Source organism: Trichosurus vulpecula, chromosome 3, assembly GCF_011100635.1.
Source record: "Trichosurus vulpecula isolate mTriVul1 chromosome 3, mTriVul1.pri, whole genome shotgun sequence".
NCBI classification, from domain to species: domain Eukaryota; kingdom Metazoa; phylum Chordata; class Mammalia; order Diprotodontia; family Phalangeridae; genus Trichosurus; species Trichosurus vulpecula.
In genome coordinates this window covers 120799229-120810906 of record NC_050575.1, presented here as the reverse complement: position 1 = coordinate 120810906, position 11678 = coordinate 120799229, and the positions used below count along the sequence as shown (strand labels likewise).

The 11678-nt window shown below is 36.6% G+C and overlaps 1 pseudogene; it reads left to right on the top strand.

The window, feature by feature from the left end:
- The first annotated feature begins 10662 nt into the window (after positions 1 to 10662).
- Positions 10663 to 11038, top strand: LOC118842178 (annotated as a pseudogene).
- Positions 11039 to 11678: the final 640 nt, after the last annotated feature.

The window sequence follows — 11678 nt, the reverse complement described above, 5'->3', positions numbered from 1 at the left end:
ATAAAGGCATATTTTACCTTACTTTTCATGATGTCCTTTTCTTTTAAAATGCAGCTCAGGCACTGTCTTCTACATGAGGCTTTTATTATTCTCTTCAAATGTTAGTTCTTTCCCTTACAACCTGCTTGTATTTTACTACTTTGCAAACATTGGTATTTTTTAAACTTAGTATTTATGCTATATATATTTCATATGTGCTTACTATTTCCTTCATTAGAATGTCAGTTCGTTGTCAGGATTGATTCTTTTATTTTTTGTACATGCTAACACATAGCATGTTTCCTGGAATATAAAGGTGCTTAATAAATACTTGCTGATGGATTTGTTGATTAAACATATAGCAATAACAGACATTACAAAAATGCCTACCCAACACTTGGGGGAGCATACTCCCCCATCCCTCTTTGGCCACTCGGGGAATGGGTTCCAATTTTAAGTAGTATCTTCAAGTATTTGCCCTGCTAAGTTCACTGCTAAATTTGACTTAGCCAATGCACAAATCCTTCTTGCTTGTAGGACTTGGCATCTTGGTAGTGAAGTTATGCCACTGCTAAACTGTGTCCCAGTCACTTCTCAGGGCTCTGATGTAGACCACAAACTATCTTGACCTATGGCTACTCAGCCTTTAATGACTCTCATTCACTCGAGACTATTTGAAGCTCAGAAATTTGAAATCTATTCAGATATTCCCTCACCCAAGTGAAGGAAAGAATAGATACACCAGAAATAAAAGTAACAACAAGCCCATGTGCTTATGGGACACATAATAGTGTGCATATAACACTATCTGGCCTCACTTTCCCCTGCGGTAATATTTAATTTCTATAAGTTGAAAACATGTTAATTTTTTTCTTTCTATTCTCTCAACGTAGCACAGTATCTAACACATAGAAGATTCTTTAAAAATGTCTGCTGAATTGAACTGAGTGGGAGGGAGGGAGAGAGAGAGAGAGAGAGAGAGAGAGAGAGAGAGAGAGAGAGAGAGAGAGAGAGAGGGAATGAGTAGCTGATTTCCAAAACAAACTTTCCCAGGTGTAAAGTTTGGCAGGAAAAAACAACTAGAAGACAATGTTAAAAAATATACATATTCAATAGGAGCAAAAGTGACTGTTTCTGAAGGTAGAATATACATAGATAATTAAGAATCATAGCTCTTATGGTTGAATACAATGATTCCAAAAAACCTGAATATAATGGAGCAATATAAGAAAACTGTACTGAATATCTGTACACAATAATAAAAGGTTGAATTAAAACATTCATAGATCAGCACCAGAAAAAATACTATTCTTCAAACTCTAACATATTTAGTAGTTAATACATTTTCATGTGGCAAGGAGAAAGACCTTCACATATAAAGGAAATAAATAATACAGGAATATTCTGAAATCACAAAAAATTATCAGAGAGATTGTAATATATTTTGAAAAGCTGAGGAATACAAGATGAGTTGTTGTTGCTTTTTGTTTCTGTGTGTGTGTTTGGTGTGGTTTTGTGTGTATATGTGTGTGTTTTGTTGTTGCTGTTGTTTTACCTAGGAAGCGATAGGAACCACTGAAAATATTTAAGGAAAGCAATGATGTGATCAGGTCTATGCAAAAGAAAGCTATTCTGTGGGCAGTATAAATAATGTATTGGAGGGGTGAGAGTACCCAGGTCTTTCATATTAATGATTTAAATAATACCATCAACAGCATGGATTATTAGTGTGTGATTCAGTTGAAAAGGAAAAGGGTGTCATTTCAGAAATTTCAGCATTAGCACATCTTTAAGACTGCTAAATTAAACTGGACTGTGATTTAACCCAAGTCTGTGAGGGCATTTTTTTTTCTTTCTTTCTGGATATAATAAAAAGATAAATGCTGAGAGAGGTTGGATAATCAAATTGCCAGTCCAGTTTTTTTTTAAGACATTCAACCATTAAACATTTAAAGAACAATTAATTCCAATATTATATAAACTATTTTGAGAAACAGACAAAGAAGGAGTCCTAATTCCTTTTTCCATACAGATATAGTGTTGATGCTTAAACCAAGAAGAATAAAAACAGAAAAAGTAACTAAAGACTAATTTCCCTAATGAATATTGAAAGAAAAAAATTAAATAAAATACTAGTAATGTGATTACAGCAATATAGCTAAGTGGGATTTATGCCAGGAATCCAAGGCTAGTTCAATATTACAAAAGCTATCAGCATAATTAATCATATCAATAACCACTAGCAAAAATCATATGATAATCTCAATAGAGGTAGAAAAAGCTTTTGACAAAACACAACATTCATTTTTGTTAAAAAAAAACACTAGAAAGCCAAGGAACAAAAGGTCAAGAATACAGTATCGAGGGAATCAATGGGAAAAAAAGTGTGAAGGAAGTAGCCTAGCAGTAACAGATCTCAAACTGTTTTACAAAGTGGTAATCATCAAAACAATCTGGTACTGGCTAAGAAATAGAGTGGTGGATCAGTGGAGTAGATTAGGAACACAATACACAGAAGTAAAGGACCATAGTAATCTACTATTTGATAAATCCCCAAATCCAAGCTTTTGAGACAGGAGCACATTATTTAACAAAATTTGCTGAGAAAACTGCAAAGCAATAGTTACGTTTTGGGTAACCTTGGACACCTAAGTCCCCTTCATTGTGTCCTATATTTTCTATCAGTAAAATTGAAAAATCAAAGCAGAGGATCCCTAAGGTTTAGACCAGCCCTAGAAATCTGTAACTTTATGAACCATAGTAAATAGAATGTTAGGAAACAGAATCTCAACTGCCAGAAATCAACAAATGCAATCTCCTTATTTTATAGATGGGAAATTTAAGGCCAAGTTAAGGCAAATGATGACTTCATGTGGTTATTAAAAACAAAATGCATGCATGTTAAATTACATTTATTTAAGGTGCTCTACAATTTTAAGGTATTTTTATTCTTTCTATTGGGGAAAGAGTAGTGAAAAGGAACAAGCTTTATAAGCATCTATTATGTGCTAACCACTGTGCTAAGCACTTTACACAAAACTCATTTGGTGTTTACAACAATCTTGGGAGGGAGGTGCTCTTATTTTCCTCATTTTACAGTGGAAGAAACCGAGGCAGAGAGAGGTTAAATGACTTACCCATGGTCACCCCATTGGTATATGCCTGAGTCTGGATTTGACGTCAAGTTTTCCTAACTCCAAGCTCAACACTCTATTTACTGCACCAACTAACTGCCTATTATTATTATTGCATTATATTTTGATTATAACAATTTTGTTATAATTGTTTTGGTAATAATTAACGTTTTGACCCTATACTTTATTCCATATTCTATTTTCCCTCAATCTTAGTGATTTCTGCCCTACACCTAGATGAATTCTCATAAATAACAAGGGACCCAAGACACACAAAACTGTGACCCTAAAACATCATAGCCATTCCCCCCAACCAAATCCAAATAAGCAGCATATACACAATCCTCTGTCCTTATGCCTTTTAGCACCTAGGCAGTCATCCAGCCTGCTCAGGAATTCACTACTATACTTCTCAATAGCATTTTATGACACATTTCTCAAATCAAATTTAAAAGCATAACTGAGTGGAATTAAATTAATTCCATCTGGTAATGTCAGCAGCACCTAGACTATGGCAGGCTAGCTTAACTTCTAAAACCTTTTCAGCTTCACGGTGCTTATTTTCCTTAGTATTATTGATACAAGCTATGTGTACAGTTTATGTATGTGTATATGTCTGTGTGTTTGTGGTGCAGTGAGTGAGTGGGGTGACCTGTCACTGTAAACTTAGCTACCAATCAATGGAATATTAAAACATGATTTTCTTTTTTAAAATGATTATCATTGATAGCTTTTGTTTTTACAGTATAGGTATATACTGATATAACATTCCTTGCTCTTTGGAACTGAATTCTTTCTTGCAACAACTGAAAACAGTCAAATGTCATATCTGTCAGTGTATGCCACATTCTGCACCCATAGTCCCCCATCTCTCTGCTGGGATGAAGGAAGATATATTTCATCATATGTTCCCCAGGATCAAGATCAACTAGTAAAATTACTCAGTAGACTATAACTATAGAATGTTACTTCTAGAAGGGACCTTAGAACATGGTGTGCAACAGCAGGAAGGGATGTTAGAACACTGAATATTAGAACATAGAATATAGACTACTAGTGTTGGAAGAGACTTTACTAATTATCTGGTCTATTGATATCTCAGTGACTCCCTCATCTTCTGTTCCACCCAGGATTTCATTCTAAATCTATGATTATGGGTTTTCTTTGCTTTTCTTTTGCAAGAAAGCTTTCCTTGAGGAGGCAGATAGGGTGATAGGGGCACTATCTGAGCAACAAACTTGTTCAGACCTGATAATACAATTTGTCTATGTACAGGAGTGGTGAGTTATACTCATGGAAAATTTGAAATCCTTTAAAAAAACCAGACCTGTGGTTTCACTGGTTAAGACAATTCCAATGAGTAAATGCCTTCTGCCAAAGTATTTGAGATCCTTTTTCTGCAACTTATAGCCTTCAAGAGTTGCCCAGGGTTACACATTCAGTACATGCCAGAGGCAGGCCCTGAAGAAAGGTGTCCTTGAACCTGAGGCTTACTGTATCCACACTTCAATGGTGCCTTTTAGCATTGAACATTTTTGAGTAAAAAGGCTTTTTTTTACTTTTGAAAGTGATGCAGAAGATGGATTGCAGGAGGATAAGCCTGATGAAAGGAAACCACATTAAGCCAATAATACAAGACTATAGTGTAAAGGATATAAAGAAGGAAAAGAAAAGAAAAAGAAAAAAGGAAATGAAAAAGAAAGAGAAAAATAAAGAAGAAAGAAAGTGAAGGAAGAATGAAGGAAAGGAAGTGAAGGAAGAAAATGGAAAAGAATGAAAAGGATGGACTAAAAATAGGAAGAAGGAGGAAAAAAGGGAAATTATTTTCTACTCAATTGATTATGGTTATTTCTAGTGAATACTTGAGATGGTGTGGCATGGCATCACGGAAATATTTAGTTGAACTGGCCTCAGAGTCGAAAAGATATGAATTCAAGTCCTACCTCAGAAACTTACTGGCATTGTGACCCAGGGCAATTCACTTAATGTCTCAGTGCCCCAGGCAACTGTCTGAGAGCCATATGCTCCAAAGTAGAGGCTACAAAATTTCCTCAAAGGATATATTAGCAACCAATTGGAAGAGGGGAAGACTGAATCCCATCCTCCTTACAGTTGTATATCCTGAACTTATCACCAAGATACTTCTCTTTTGATCGTTATCTCAACTCTCGTACTCCTCCTCTTCTTCATTCTGTTGGCTTGTCATGGCTACTGCCAAATATTAGCTTCATGGGGTAGTTATAAACTAAATACAGCCCAACAAGAGCTGCCAATGCAAAATTCTGCCCCCTTCTTGGCATCCTCATGCTTTCACCCTCAGATCAACTCTTGCATGCAGCAGAGAGTAGTAAGTGACATCCCCATTTCTCTTCCATTTTTGCTTTTGATGGGAAGAGTGAATGTCACAGGATGAACAGACATGGGTATTTATGATCTCTGTCACAGATTTTGTCATGTTATCTTTCCTTCAAAACCAACACATTTCCAAACTTTTTATTGCATTGCTTATCCTCACATTTATATAATCATGTCACCTGTGTCTAGACAATGTCTCTCCTATCTCTTCTTATCCCTTTATGACACAGCCACAATCACAGATGAGAAACTTCATCACCATTCATGTGGACCATTACAATGGCCTCCCAATAAGCTTTCCTTCCTTGAGTCTCTCCCCTCTGTCATCCATCCTTCTGATAGTGGTCAATCTGATTTTCCTAAAATATATGTCTTGTCAGGTAACTTCTCTATTCAGTAAACTCCAGTGGCTCTTCTGAAATTAGGAGCAAATATTATGTCATCTTTGCCTTATCATTTTAAAATATATACTGTGTATATTTGGGATGTGCATAATCATTAATGCAAGATATATGTGTATATAAATATACATATACACTAAAGCATATATGTACATATATACACATAAATAGATGTATATTTACATCTATATCTACATACGTGAGTATATGCATATAATAGCAATATATTTATCCATATGTTCTTACATATATAGATATGCATGTATGTATGTGTGTATATGTGTGTGGGATATATGCAAATATATGTAAATGTGTAAACATATACTTGTATGTTTAAGCACACATAATTGGCATGTTTGCTCCAAAAGTTTTTATTCATGGATATACCTTTTTTAAAAGGTAGAGGACTATTAGTCTAAAACTAAATTTTGCAAAGAAAATTTTGATCTACATTAGTAGAAGAAGTTCTTGATTGGGAGCTCCATAAACTTAGAAAATCATAGGTTTGGTTAAAAAGTAATAACAAAAAACAGGGAATGCTAATGTAATAGAATATGTTGCATAAAATATGAATACAAAGTTAGGAAGCAGTGTTACTTGCTATTCCCTTGCCATTTTATTTTCTATGCTACCTGTGAAAAATCACTTAACCTCTCTTTGTCTCAATTTTCTTGGCTACAATTTAGGGTTAATGGTCCCTTTTACTCAACTCTCATGGGTGTTGGGAGTTTTAATGAGGTATTCAAGTTCATTGAAATAAAGTGAAGTGTGATTCTGAACATTACTGTCTATTGGGGTTCGTGGATTGTAGGAGTATGTGGGTCTGATTTTGTACACATGAGAGGCAGATTGATATATTAAACCTTGAGTCTAGTATAGGATTTTGTATATACAAATAGAAATGCAATGGATATTTGTTATATTGTTTAATGTGATTTAATGAAAAGAGCACCTAACTCAGAGCTAGGAGTCAGGGGTTCTAGTCTTGTGTGGTTGTGAACTAGTCACTTTCTCTTTTCTGAGTTTGTTTCCCCCTATTTAAAATAATAATAATGAATTGTATGAGAAGATCTGGAAATGTCCCTTTCAATTCTATAGCATGCTAAATTCTAAGAAACTTACTTGCTATGAGTTTCTAGGTTTGAAACACTCTTCTAGCTCTAAAATTCTGTATTCTTCATGCTAACACTTTATATTCTAAGGTGCCTTTGGGCTCTGTGATTCTAGGACTTGGATTGGCAAAGCTGTATCCACATATGTGTGAAGAGGAAGACAAAATTGGTGCAATTATGCAGATAATTCCAGGGTGAACAGAAAACATAAAGTCCATTCTCTCTCTCTCTCTCTCTCTCTCTCTCTCTCTCTCTCTCTCTCTCTCTCTCTCTCTCTCTCTCTCTGTCTCTCTCCCCTCACCTCCCATGTTATGTGACTTTTCTAGTCTAGTATTATTTGGATAATTACTTCAATTCTCCGCTTTCCTCTGCATGGTTAGATATAACCTTCATATTGTTAAATGGGTGCAGTTACACTGAAATGAGTACCGTCTTTGGTCTGTTTCTCTTAAATTCAAACGCAGCACTTCTGTCATTTTCCTTGCATCAGTGAACCATCCCTTAATGTTTTGAGCTGATACAGGCCCAAATTGTTCAGGGGAATTTAGCACACGGTGTACTTCCTAAATGCTGAGTTGGGTTTGTTTATTACTTGCCTGCTCATATTTGCTCATCCAATCCCAAGGCCGTCACTTGAACACATCAATCAATTCAACTGAGTTCCCCTTTCAGCAGTCCCTCAATGGAAACCTTGAGAGAAGAATCCTATTGACAACAGGTTTATATTTCACAAGGGATTCCTTTTCAGAGTACTTTACTAAAACAATGAACATATCTGTTGTGAGAGAGGAAAATAGTATCTGATCATTGGTATCAGTCATCAACCTTGCATGCAGAGGGTACATCTGTCTATTAACTACGTACTATAGATGCAAGAGTAAAATGGGTTTACAATGAAAAGTCAGAATTGAATGATTTTATGAGGAATTCCCACTCTAGGCCTCAGTTTCTTCATCTATAAGGAAAGAGAAAAGTAGAGTCAATGTCTCCAAAGACATTTCTAGATTTAAAGATATTTTTCTTTGTTCTAGTATTTTATTTTCTCACATCTATAGCTCTCATATTCTATGTTATATGTTTCAAAACTTAACATTCTCAGTTTCCTTATAGCTCTAACATTCTTTTATACTATATTCTATCATTCAATGTTAATGAACCCTTTCCATTTCCACCATTTGAAATCCAATGCTTCTTTCTCAGCCAAACTTGAATATGAACTTTAAGAAAAATGATATCCTCTGATTGCCTAGAGCATCTATAATCTGCCCTCCCCTTCCTTTGAATTTTATAGTATTCTACTTGCACATCTCATGCATTTTTTGGACTTTTTATATTATAGTTATTTATTACTGGGTCTTACCTTCTATCCATCAATAGTTTTCAATCATTTTATTTCTTCCTCATTAAACAGCACAAGTCTTGGCATATAAATGGTTCTCAGTTAACGTATATACAATTGAATATGTGGGAGATAAGGAGATTACCTGAAATGGCAAGCAAAGTGGAACTTTTTGCTGCTTTTACTTTTGGAGTATTTCTCAGCACTAAGGCAATCAAGTGCCTTTGATTGAGTCTTGCCTTTGATTGATCAAGGGTCTTTGATGACCTGATTAAGTCAATGGAAAGCCTAAGTTACATAAGTTTGAGTCACAAGGTTGTGACACCCTCTGACCCTGAAGAAGAGTGTATATACTCTGAGGTTAGTGTTTTGCTTTAAGGTCTCACTCATTGGAAGAGTGTTCATGTGATTTGGGCAGACAAGACTCTGGGTAACCATTAAGGAGCCCCCCAGCTTTGAACACCCAAATGTTGGTGATTCTCTCTCTGGTAACTGTGTATGTATTGCTATGGACAGACAGTTGGAAGCCCTGCCTGCTGAGTTGTGTTATTTGCTCTCTTTGTATAATTTCTGCTTGTAATTTCTGTTTGTGTTTCCTCTGAAGTTCAGGGTGCTGACTTTTTCCCCTGAACTAAGTGAATGATTTATGTATGTTTAATTAAAGTGAGATTGTAAACCTCTTAAAGTTGCTTTCCTTGGAAAAGAAGATCAAATAACCTGTGCTAGCAGCCTTCTTATGTGGTGGTGTTATTGGCCTTATACCTCCACAACAGCTGCTAGCAACACTGTTGTTACATCACCAAAAAATGACAAAGTTTTAAATAGTCTGTTAAGTAGTCAAGTTTTAATGGTATAAAAAAAGATATGGAGGCAGAGCCAAGATGGCAGAGTAAAGGAAGGGACTCACCCAAGGTCTCCACCAAACCCCTCCAAATATCATTATAAAATGACTCTAAACAAATTCTAGAACTGTAGAAACCACAAAAAGAGTGAAACAAATTTCCTACCCAAGACATCAGGAAGGGTCTGTCACCCCTGTGTGAGAATAAAACATAGTGCAGTGCAGCCCAGTATAGGCCAGCAAAGCCCCAGCCACAGCAAGCCAGGAGCAGGACTTGGGAGTGACTGAATCAGCAGTGGCAGTGGCAAAGGCTGCTTCTGGAGCTCTCAGTCCACAGATGTTAAGTGGGTTAAACAACTGTTGAGAAGGAGATTACAGGAGTCTTTTTGCTAGCACTGAGGCAGGGTTCTGTTACTTTGCCCACAAACTGAGTCAGCTGCATTCCTGGAAGGCAATCCCAGGGTGAAGAGGAGTGCCAGTGTAGCAGAGTTTGTAGTCACAGTGGAGTAGTGACTCTCCTCACAGTTCCAGGGCAGAAAAGAGTGCTTGTGGTAACTCACAGATCAGAGCACAGTCTAGGAGAGTGGTAAATACCTCTCCTTAGATCATACAGGCTTGGAAGAATGGAAAACTTACAGGTCCTTTGAAGTATCTCTGAAAACAGCTGTATAAAACCACTAAAGCTCGGGACAGTGTGCCCTCCACCCTGGAAGCAGATTCCTACTTTAAGAAAAGGTTAAAAATCAGGTAATATGCTCGGAAAATGATTAAACAAAAGAAAAACAAAACAAAACAAAAACAAAAAACCTTTTACTGTAGAAAGTTACAATGGTGACAAGGAAGATAAAGGCATACAGTCAGAAGAAGACAACAAAATTGAAGCTTCTACATCCAAAGCTTCCAAGAAAAATAAGAATTTGCTTTCAAGCCGTGGAAGAGCTCAGTAAGGATTTTGAAAATCAAGTAAGAGAGGTAGAGGAAATATTGGGAAGAGAAATGAGACTGATGCAAGAAAATCATGAAAAATGAGTCAACATCTTGGTAAAGGAGGTACAACAATTACTGAAGAAAATTACACCTTGAAAAACAGACTGAGCCAAATGGTAAAAAGAGTTCCAAAAAGGCAATAAGGGTGAGAATGCCTTAAAAGGCAGAATTGGCCAAATGGAAAAGGAGGTCTAAAAGCTCAGTGAAGAAAATAATTCATTCAGAATTAGAATGGAGCAAATGGAAGTGAATGATTTTATGAGAAATCAAGAAACAATAGACCAAAACCAAAAGAGAGGGGGAAAGAAAGGAAGACAGTGTGAAATATCTCTTTGGAAAAACAACTGACCTGCAAAATAGATCCAGGAAAGATAATTTAAAAATTATTGTACTAATTGAAAGTCATGTTAAAAAAATGAATGCTTTTCATGCTTCAGCACCACATGGATAAGGAGCTCTGATTCCCTACTTCCACCATTACCTCTGCCACATCCTTTGCCTCCAGCCCAGCAGCATGCCATCCAAGGGGCTGCTCCAATTAGTCCAGATCTTCAAGCAAAAGAAAACTGCCACTGTTGTGGCCTACTGCAAGAGAGGCAATGGGCTGATCAAGATGAATGGGCGACCACTGGAGATTGTTGAGCCTCACACCCTGCAGTACAAGCTGCTGGAGCTTATCCTCTTACTAGGCAAGGAACGTTTTGCTGGAGTAGATATCTGGATACGTGTGATAGGAAGAAGCCAAGTTGCCCAGATTTAGGCTATCCAGCAGTCCATCTCCAAAGCCCTGGTGGCCTGTTACTAGAAATATGTGGACAAGGCCTCCAAGAAGGAAATAGAAGACATCCTTATCCAATATGACTGAACTATGCTGGTGGTTGACCCCTTAGCACTGCGGGTCCAAGAAGTTTGGTGGCCCTGGGGCCTGGGCTTGTTACCAGAAGGTTTATGAAGAACTTTCCTTGCAACAAACCTTTTAATACAGTTATTATTCAATAACAGACATTTTATAGGTGAGGCTCAGCGAGATTAAATGATTTGCTCAGTAAGACACAACTAGTAGATGGCAGAGATAGGGCTCATTATCTAAAGGCATGCTGGAGCCACCTTGAACTGGCTTGAGAGCTGATTGTTAAATTTTCAGCATGAGCATTTACACCTCAAAAATTATCAAGTGCTTCAAACCAGGGCTAGAATTATTCATTCATTTATTTATTTTATTGATTGACTTAAAAAGTCATGGAGAAGATGTTAAGAATATAGATTAAAGTTAAAAGTTTTTCTTGCATAAGTGTTTTTTTTTTTGGACAGCCAGTTGCTAAACATTTACCATCACAAGACTACATCATGCCCATGTCTTCTTATATCTATTCTGTTGTTCACTGTTCCATACCCTGCTATCTCCTATGTAAAATCCTTTGTGATCAGAAAGTATTGCCTAAATGTGAGTTTTCTGCTGTCCCTTTGCCTGAATGTTGTGCTTTTATACCTTCACAATCTTTTAGGTCTGCATGATGTATGGGATTTAAC